The sequence below is a fragment of the Rutidosis leptorrhynchoides genome, chromosome 4, assembly GCF_046630445.1.
Source record: "Rutidosis leptorrhynchoides isolate AG116_Rl617_1_P2 chromosome 4, CSIRO_AGI_Rlap_v1, whole genome shotgun sequence".
Taxonomy (NCBI): Eukaryota; Viridiplantae; Streptophyta; class Magnoliopsida; order Asterales; family Asteraceae; genus Rutidosis; species Rutidosis leptorrhynchoides.
Window position 1 is genome coordinate 331,219,425 of NC_092336.1, and position 10,718 is coordinate 331,230,142.

Sequence of the window (10,718 nt, forward strand, 5' to 3'; positions counted from 1 at the left end):
AGAGTCTTAGATGGATGATGAACCAAGGTTACATCATATCCTTAGTCTTAACACAATTACAAGTCCTATTTACAAACAAAGTTACAAACTTTACATCAATCAAACAAGTATGAACATGATCCAAGTCAAAAGAGGTGATGGAACCCTAAGCTAGAGAGCTTGGATCCCTTTCACACAATTTATAAGGTCGCAAAGCTAGAAAGCTTGAACCTTTAGTGTTCTTGAAGATCTTGAAGCATAAAGCTTGGATCTTTAAGATATATGAAGATAACAAACAAAAGTTTGAATCTTTATCACAAAATAACAAGATTAAAGTAAAAGAAAGATGAATCTACAAAGTTGATGAAGATTCAAAGCTAGAAAGCTTGAATCTTCCATGTTCTTGAAAGATTCATGCTTGAATCAACAAGATATAAGCAAGATCAAAGCTAAAAGGAACTTTGATCTCCATAATATGATGATGATGGCCACGAAAATGAAAGGAAAAGAAGAAGAAAAAGAAGACTTACAAGCAATACTAGAAAGGAAAGAAAGAAAGAACAAGTGTGTGTGAAAACCAAATGAGCAAGTGATTTGAATGAGAGGTAAATGGCTAGTATTTATAAGCAAGGAATTTGACAAGGATTGATGACATGGATAAGGGCTAGTATTTATAAGCAAGGAATTTGACAAGGATTGATGGCATGGACAAGGGCTAGTATTTATAAGCAAGGAATTTGAATACTAGCAAGGAATTTGACAAGAATTGATGACATGGACAAGGGCTAGTATTTATAAGCAAGGAATTTGACAAGGATTGATGACATGGACAAGGGCTAATTAATTGGGTCACTAGCTAGAGTAGGGTGGGCTTGAGCCCAACAAGGTAGAAAGTCCAACAAGACTAACTATTGTGCATAATTAAATTACTACGCGTAATTAATCATCCAAAAACCCAGGTAATTATTATTATAAAATAATAATTAATATTTCGCAGTCTATTCCGATTATGACAAAAGTTAAACGTGCGTGCAAGTTCGCGGTTTATTCAAAACGTCAAATAACACTAACGGTTATAAAGGCTTCCAATGATCAAGTTATGTATCCTACGTACTCTAAGGCACGTTTTAACATATAAATGGAAGTAAACCACGTAAATCAAGTTTCCAGAGTATAAAGTAACACAGTACGCACAAATACGCAGTTTCGCAAAAACACAAGGCACAAAAGCAAGTCGAAAAAGCCGGGTCGTTACATTACCCACCTGTTAATGGAAATTTCGTCCCGAAATTTGAGGAGTGAAAAAAAAATGGTACCGTATTTAAATAAGAAGTAGCGTATCAAAGTTCCGAAAGATTCGTGGGCTAAAAAGTGAGCTATTTACCTTGAAAGGTACTCTGGCGTATAAAAGTAAGAATAGGTATATGCTGTTAATTAAGTCTCTTAGGAGATCAACAAATTGATTTCGTTTCTGGTTAACATGAGTATGTTGTCTGAATATGTCCACAAAAGAAAAGATGATGTTTTTAGCCTTACAGGCATCTTTAGTAAGCTGGATGCATGAAATACATCATGAATGTTACTAAACTCATCTAAAACATTGAGCGCTTATGTCGCAATACAAAGCTGACAGGTAGGATGGAAAACATGGTGATCATAACCATGCAATTTGATGTCTGGATAGTGTTAGCCACAGATTTTACTAACCCCTTGATTTCGGAAAGAGACCATAGGCATAAAGAACTCAATATTTAAGAACGTTTCATTTGACTATATGAATTGAAACTTTTGCTAAAAGTGAATAATCGGACTTATATGCAATGCAAGCCATAATTATCTATAGTGCCTTCAGGACAGTCTGAACGAACAATGAAGGATATCACCCAGTTTACCATACTGCAGGTGAACTTATCCTTAGATGGAATGAAAGAACAGTTCCATAATGTAACTTTATCCTTTCAGTTACATGTTGAAGTTAGGGTTAACATTAACTAGAACAACATATAGTTGCAACCAACGAAGAAAGGAATGTGTAGAGTAACCATATCCGTATTACAGATGTTTTAAGCTGTCCCTTCCAAGAGGATAACAAGATTCATAGATTCCTAAAGTATGTTACTTTACATTTTCGAAAGAGAATCGCATGAAAGGTGTGATCTTTGAACCAGGGTGAACTCTTCGAGCGGTTTGTTCCGAATTTATCCTTATACTTAAGGAGATGCGCGGACAAGAAGATACGTGGACTCTTGGTCGTAAAGAACGGTTTACTCTAAGTGAAAAGAATCTCAAAACGATTCCTTGTACCTCAACCTACTAATTCATAGAGATGATTTTTACGAGGATGTTGCGATTAGCCGTGAAATATTGAGAATAGAAACCCACCTAGTGCCCTTCCTACAATGGGGTGACCATTGAGTGTACCTCAGAAAACTGATTTATCGGCCCGCGATTTTGCCATGTTTAACCTTAAAAGGAACATTTTTCGAGTACAAAGACTTCCTAACAAATTTTTTTTTTTTTTATAAATCTGCCACCCAAAGTGGCTCAAGCGTTTTTAACAAGGATTTTAATAGTAAGCTTCATCCCTAACGGAGGGAGAGAAGAAGTGTGATCCCTACATGGTGTAGTCTAATACGGAAACCTTTAATAAAATCAACCGAGGAAGTTTTGAAAAACCTTTAAACGTTTGATGCGACAACATAAATGGAACGAAGTTCTTGGTAAATTTAGAAGTATGTATTACGAGTACCATTTGCACAAAATTATTTGACTTAAAACAACTCAATAAAGGAGCGATTTTTAATCATCTTGAAGGTATAACTTAGTATGTACTAACCCAAAATAAGTAAGGGTAAATTTATACATATATGATTTTATAAATCGCGTAAGTGATAGAAAAGTTTTTAGTACTTTCATTTGTCCATAAATCTCGTGAGCACTGCACAAATAAGCAACGTGTAAATCAACGTGTAAAAATTTTGATAAACATAGTTTTTCGTATTTCAGAGGTTATGAGTTGAAAAAGGTCAAGTGAAAAATCTTTGAATCATCGGTTGACATGTTACTAGGTAATGAAAACTAATGAATTAAATGTAGTTTTGATGATTATCCGAACTTAAGTCTTTGGCCCAAAAATGTTTACGTGCGAAGCCGTTGCTAAAAAGTGAGGTATGAAGGATAGAGCATGAGGATGAGAAGTTAATCGCTTCTTGACTTTGCAGAATGCCACACAGGTTATGGCTAATATTAAAGTCGGAATACTAATGATGTTAATATCGCTAGATGAGAATTTCCTTGGAATAGGTCAGGACTTTGAGTTATGTAAGATAGAGCATCGCTCCGACAGGTGTGAAGAATAAGATCCCTGGGGTAACATAGTAATTTTGAATGGTTTAAGTGTTTGTGAATGCCCGAAGGCTCTGCATGACGTGGTAGTAAGTGCCTTCATCACATACACACACATGAATCTCTTAGTTTCGACAGTTGTCTGTCTTCATGATGACTTGGATACGAATAAGCAACGAAAAATTTTATATTGACAAGCAACGAAAATTTTATAGAATTCATTTAAGGTGACGATGTAAGAAAAGAAATTAAGTTCTTAGCAAACTAGGGTTATGTACAACACGTACCATTCAAGGTAAAATATCCTTTGAATAAAAGATTTGATTTGTAAAAGTGAAAGTAAAATTTCATATGTATTTGTCAAAAAGAAGTAATTATTTACTTTATTTTATATAACGTATACGATTTCAAAAATTTGCACGAATGGCAAATAAAATAAATTTATTTTTATTAAGTTTTGAGAGGATCGCACGGTAAAATAGTGTAAGTAAAATTTTGGCAAACAAAATTTTCATATTTCGGAGGTTACAAGTTGAAAAAAGATTGATGAGAATCGAGTAAAAGACTTTTGAAAATCTCGGGTGATATTTGAGCAAAAATGTTACGAGGTAATGAAAACTGTTGAATTTTAATGTGGTTGATGACTATTAGTAGGGCATAAGTCCTTCGACCAAAAATGCTTAAGTATAAAGTTGTTGCTTATAAGTGAGAAACGAAAGGGAGAGTATGAGGACGGGGATTAACTACCCATTGATTTTGGAAATTCCGAACTGGTATGACTAATATCGAAGTAAGAAGGGTGATGGTGTGATTATCATTGATTAAGAATTCTCTCGGAATAAGTTAGGATTCAGTGTCGCATAAGAATGAGTATCAAATACGATTCTTGGGTAGTATAGAATTTGAATTGCTGAAGTAACGGGATACAATTTCCTTTATGTATCGTTGTCCATTGTATCGGTTTCTTTCATGGCTAGAAAGTGAGCAGATTTGGTGAGGCGATCAACGATAACCCCGATAGTGTCATAACTGCCGACTGTTTTCGGTAGTTTCAGAATGAAATCCATCGTCATCCCTTCCCATTTCCATTGTGGGATCTCGGGTTGTTGAAGTAATCCAGATGACTTTTGGCTCACCATTCTCGCGAGGTATACGAATAATCTTCTTACTATAAATAACTTTCGCTTTCGTCCTTGAAAGTCAGTCCGTTCCAACTATTTCCTCAAAGCTTTCTAACTCGATGAGTATTAGGTTAATTTTAAGGTCCATTCCAACCAAATCTTATTATACTGCCGTGAAAATTTTTATCAACCTTCTCAAATAACATCTTCTTGTGCGCAGGTAACTAATCCTTTCCAACTACTACTATAAAACTTCCAAGTTTTGTTGGCATGAGGTCATCTCCAAATGACCCGCCTGTTAATTTTTAAGGTACTATCTTAAATTACTCCTCTATCTCTGCCAACTTACCATTAGCTTGTCCTATAGAATACTTAACTCTCATGATTGTTAATGGCTTATTAGTCATCACACTAGGATTCTTAGATATAAGGTTTCTATCACTCTAGTATTAAACAATTCCGAGATGATAAATCGTTGTGAAGAAACGTACCCTAACTAAAATCAGGATCCATGCGAGTCTCCATAGCTGAGATAACGATTGCTCTATCGTATGTGAGTCCAAAGTTTTTTTTTTTTTTTTTCCTATTTGAGAACTTTTTCCTTAAGTATCCAGGGTGTCTATATCTATAAAAATTTTCGGGTTGTCAATTCTGCAGTCTAGGCCCTTCTCGTACAGTATCTAGACCAAGTGGTTATTCCTGCCTTTATCAGACCATAATGCGTATATTCAAGTGGTTCCTACCAAAATTTCCTTTGAATCGCTTCATATTCCTTATGTAGTAACATTGGGACTTCTGCATGATTCACTTCAATATAATTACGCTGGCCTGGCGTCATTATATTGTACTAAATCGTACGTTCATTCCAATATAACTCCATATGGTCAATGTAACGTGATCACTTTCAGTTCTACTCAATTTCATCCAACGGTGCTTTATCTATGCTATCTCAAAACAAAATCTACATAATTAATCTCACGGTTTCTCGGTGTGGGTGCGTAAGTTCCGTAGGTCATGCACCAATGCCTAAATGTCCTGAAATTTCTTCAAAATGTTCAGGTTCAGGTAACATCGTTAGGTTCCTTTCTAGAAATTCAATCTGGGTCTCGCGTCGAGTTGTATGTGTAGCAAGTAGTAGTACGATATGTCTTGAGGCGACTCCCAAGTCTTTGGGTATGGTTGAGCATCAGTAGAAGGCACTCTGACCTTGTGAAAGGAGATGTCCTCCCGACTTCCCCAATGCCTAAGAGTGTTAGGGTACTAAATCCAGAAATGTCGTCAGATCGTCGAGCAGTGGTGAAGAACGAAAGAGATAAGTGACGGTCATGAAAGCGTACGAGATACGAGCCATCTTGCAGGAACTGAATAACCTTCGAATGTTCACACGTCGTACGTGGCTATTTAGAGTGACCTCGGGGTGCAGTTACTCCGACAAATCCTCCAATATCTCCTCCTCCGAGGATCGACTTTAGTGGGCGTGTAATCCGAGGGGTACTCCTCCTAGATTGCGTAAAGAATCGTTTCGATCTCTGGAACGGTGGAACAGTTATAACAGGTGGATTACAATACTAATCCTTAGGGTTAGACGTATGGGAAATGGGTTCAGAAGAACATCTGAACTAGAAAAGGTAAGTTTTTCCAAGTCGGTGCAGCGAATAGCAGGCATGAAGCAAGCACGTAATCAGGCAGTACAGCAACCTAGCTCGTTTACAGCAGTATATAGCATGGCAATATTAACAGTACTAAACAGAAGTAACATGCAATCGAAAGCAGATAGTAGCATGCAGTAGCTAGAATAAGCAAAAGCATGCAGCGAGTTTACATAGCAGTAAAAAGAAACGGTAGCATGCAGCAAGTTCATACGGTAGTAAAAGTAAGCAGTGGCATGCAGTAGTAGTAAGCAGTAACATGTAGTAATATAACACAGTAGCATGCAGCAGGTTCCGCAGAAACAAGTAAACTAGCAAGTTGTAGATTAGTCCTATTAGTGAATCCTACTCGGGTCGGTCCTAGAATCACTAATGCAACCTAATTCCCTACAACCAATGCTCTGATACCAACTGTGACGCCTCGTACAAAATCACCGTGTACGGTACATCAACAACAGGATCATTACAAGGTCAAACACTATATGCTGTTTGAAAACCAGTTTTGCATTCATGAACAGATAATGTTTTACAAAAGATGAATAGGAAACATTAACATGAGTACATGATACTAAGGTCATTACAAAGCTATTGTTTTGAAAATAACATAAGTTGGGAATGCAGAGTAAAAGTTTCATGTTTGAGACATCTCTAAGTAATGCATCGGAAGTTTAACACAGCAAGTCTGTAACAGCAAGTCTATACACCGAGACTAGAACAGCAAGGCTAACAGCAGAAGCAACAACGTCTAAACACCTGAGAAATACATGCTTAAAAAGTCAACACGAATGTTGGTGAGCTATAGTTTGTTTGTATTCAGTAATGTAATGTAGGCCACGAGATTTCAGTGCTTCAAACAAGCGTTTCAAATCAGTAATTCAAATTAGTATGATTAAGTATATGCTCAACCGTGGGCACTCGGTAACTAACTTAACGTTTATACCCCCTGAAAGTACACTTGGCAAGTGCGTATATTTACGAAGTATTAAACACTCGTTAAATGCTAGCGCTACTAGCCCGAGTGGGGATGTCAAACCCTATGGATCCATATCTAAGATTCGCGTTCACGGTTCAAAAACCGATGATTAAACGTTACCGAGCTAAAGGGAATGTTTATGCCGTTGTATAACCCACACATATATAAGTTTAAGTACTCTTGCCTAGTATGTAAAACATAAAATCCGCATGTATTCTCAGTTCCCAAAATAAGTTAAAGTAAAAAGGGAATGCTATAACTCACAGTGATAAAAGCGGTAAAGTCGGTAATGAAAGTACGCAAGTAGTAAGTCGGTCCGAAAGGTCGTCAACCTAAATCAAGGGTTACTAGGTCAGTAGGTTGTTTTTATAAATTCTAATAGTGCATAAAATATGTTTAAGTGTCATCATCATCATCATCATCATTCATCATCATAAAAGCTAAGTAAGTTCGACAAGAATAGAGATCGAAACAATAGGCTGACTTCGGTCAGCTGCTGCGACCTCTACGTAAATCTAAAAGATGCATAGTCAGTGGCTATGGCTCCGTATGTGAGTCCCCTAACCGCTGACCAATTTTCAGAACCTAACTCGTCTTCGTTTGACCGTGGCGACGGTTTAAGTGCGAGTAGGTCAGAAATTTCAGCACAACGTTAATAGGGTGTAGTGACTCTCGGAGGGCCATAAATCCTAAACCGTAACTCGGATTAAGATGAGGCCTAAACGGAAAATCATCTACTCGAACCGAACTAACTGAAAATCAACTTTCCAGTAGCCCAGGTGGTCTGATCAGAAAATAAAATCAGTGGACAAGTGCTCCGGTGAGGTTCTTGGTGCTTGATGCTCATCACGGTTCTCATCCTTGATGCTTGTAGCTTCAAGTGTACAACTCGTTGATGGTTTAGCATCACTTTTGACCAAGATTCTACCATCAATACACAATATGTTAAGACCAAGTGGTAACACAACTCATTTAAGAGTCTTAGATGGATGATGAACCAAGGTTACATCATATCCTTAGTCTTAACACAATTACAAGTCCTATTTACAAACAAAGTTACAAACTTTACATCAATCAAACAAGTATGAACATGATCCAAGTCAAAAGAGGTGATGGAACCCTAAGCTAGAGAGCTTGGATCCCTTTCACACAATTTATAAGGTCACAAAGCTAGAAAGCTTGAACCTTTAGTGTTCTTGAAGATCTTGAAGCATAAATCTTGGATCTTTAAGATATATGAAGATAACAAACAAAATTTTGAATCTTTATCACAAAATAACAAGATTAAAGTAAAAGAAAGATGAATCTACAAAGTTGATGAAGATTCAAAGCTAGAAAGCTTGAATCTTCCATGTTCTTGAAAGATTCATGCTTGAATCAACAAGATATAAGCAAGATCAAAGCTAAAAGGAACTTTGATCTCCATAATATGATGATGATGGCCATGAAAATGAAAGGAAAAGAAGAAGAAAAAGAAGACTTATAAGCAATACTAGAAAGGAAAGAAAGAAAGAACAAGTGTGTGTGAAAACCAAATGAGCAAGTGATTTGAATGAGAGGTAAATGGCTAGTATTTATAAGCAAGGAATTTGACAAGGATTGATGACATGGACAAGGGCTAGTATTTATAAGCAAGGAATTTGACAAGGATTGATGACATGGACAAGGGCTAGTATTTATAAGCAAGGAATTTGACAAGGATTGATGACATGGACAAGGGCTAATTAATTGGGTCACTAGCTAGAGTAGGGTGGGCTTGAGCCCAACAAGGTAGAAAGTCCAACAAGACTAACTATTGTGCATAATTAAATTACTACGCGTAATTAATCATCCAAAAACCCAGGTAATTATTATTATAAAATAATAATTAATATTTCGCAGTCATAATATTCCGATTATGACAAAAGTTAAACGTGCGCGCAAGTTCGCGGTTTATTCGAAACGTCAAATAACACTAACGGTTATAAAGGCTTCCAATGATCAAGTTATGTATCCTACGTACTCTAAGGCACGTTTTAACATATAAATGGAAGTAAACCACGTAAATCAAGTTTCCAGAGTATAAAGTAACACAGTACGCACAAATACGCAGTTTCGCAAAAACACAAGGCACAAAAGCAAGTCGAAAAAGCCGGGTCGTTACATTTAGTTTCATATGTTATAATCAATATTTTAATTCATTTTAATTGTCCAATGTTGGTAGTCCACAGTTGATAGTCCACATTTAACAGTCCAATAATTCATATATAGCTTACTATATTATATTCGAATTACTTAATACGTGTCGTGACCCGTATACGTCTCAGACTCGATCACAACTCAAACTATATATATTATTGTAGAATCAACCTCAACCCTGTATAGCTAACTCCAACATTACTGCATATAGAGTGTCTATGGTTATTCCAAATAATATATATAGATGCGTCGATATGATATGTCAAAACCTTGTATACGTGTCCCGATATTTAAAGTGCGTAAAATAAATAACAGAAATTATATGACGATTAATAAAATTGCGAGAATTAAAATTGCGATAAATAAAATGCGATAAATAAAAGGTAATACGGAATTAACAGTTAGCTAGGAACAGTTAGCGTGGATTCTTAACAATTTTTTTTTTCATAGTTAATTTGTTTGTTTCTAACAAATTTTATTTTGTTCAATGTTTTCTTCATTATGCCACTTGTTGAATTCTAATGGGTCAAAATCCAAATATGAAATTGAATGAAAATAGTTATTCTGTGGTGAACGGATTCGTATATCTTGTGGATGTAAGTAGGATAGTAAATGACCGTTGAATCAAATTCGAAGAATGTACAGTGTAACTTATTAATGTGAAATCTAAATATTCCTCGGGTATTACCTACGCGTTAAAATATTTTCACCATTAACAGTTTGTACAAAAGAATTTTTAATTACAATCTTTATGAAAATATATATACATATATTTTTTCTTCAGATGTAATCATGGATTTAATGAGTTAATATGATATTAATCTCATTTTATTTATCGTTAGAATTAGAATATATAATCTCTAAAACATTAGAGATTACTTAATCATCATGAAGAACGAAGGTAATTGATGTAGAACGATACGTAGAACGATGATTATTCTCGAGGTACAGAATGAGATGTTGAGGCGTGTGATGTTAAAACTTGGGTTGTTGGTGGTACTGGTGTTGCCGGTACTGTTACTGATAGTACTGTTGGTGCTGGTGATGTTGTTGAAGCTGGTAAATTTTGCACCATATTCTCCAAATTGATTACTCAAGCGCGAATCTCATTGACTTTTTCCATTAATCCAGGATGATTGTCGGTCGGAATGAGTGGATGAATAAGGTTTAGAATTTTAGATAGAATATAATCGTGGCGAGATACTCTGGAAATGAGTGTGGAAATGGTGTTTCGAATGGGTTCGCCGGTAAATGCTTCAGGTTCTTCGCCAAGAGCGGAAAGTGGTGGATGGAAAGGATCGCCTTCTTCGCGTCTCCATCGGTTAAGTTGTCTACGAACCCATCTCCAATTCATCCAAAATAGATGATGGCTAATTGGTTGATTTATTTCGGTTACACTGCTTTCGGATTTTGAGTGAAAATCCATATCAGAATAGCTGTCGGAGTAACTATCGGAATAGCTATCGAAATCTG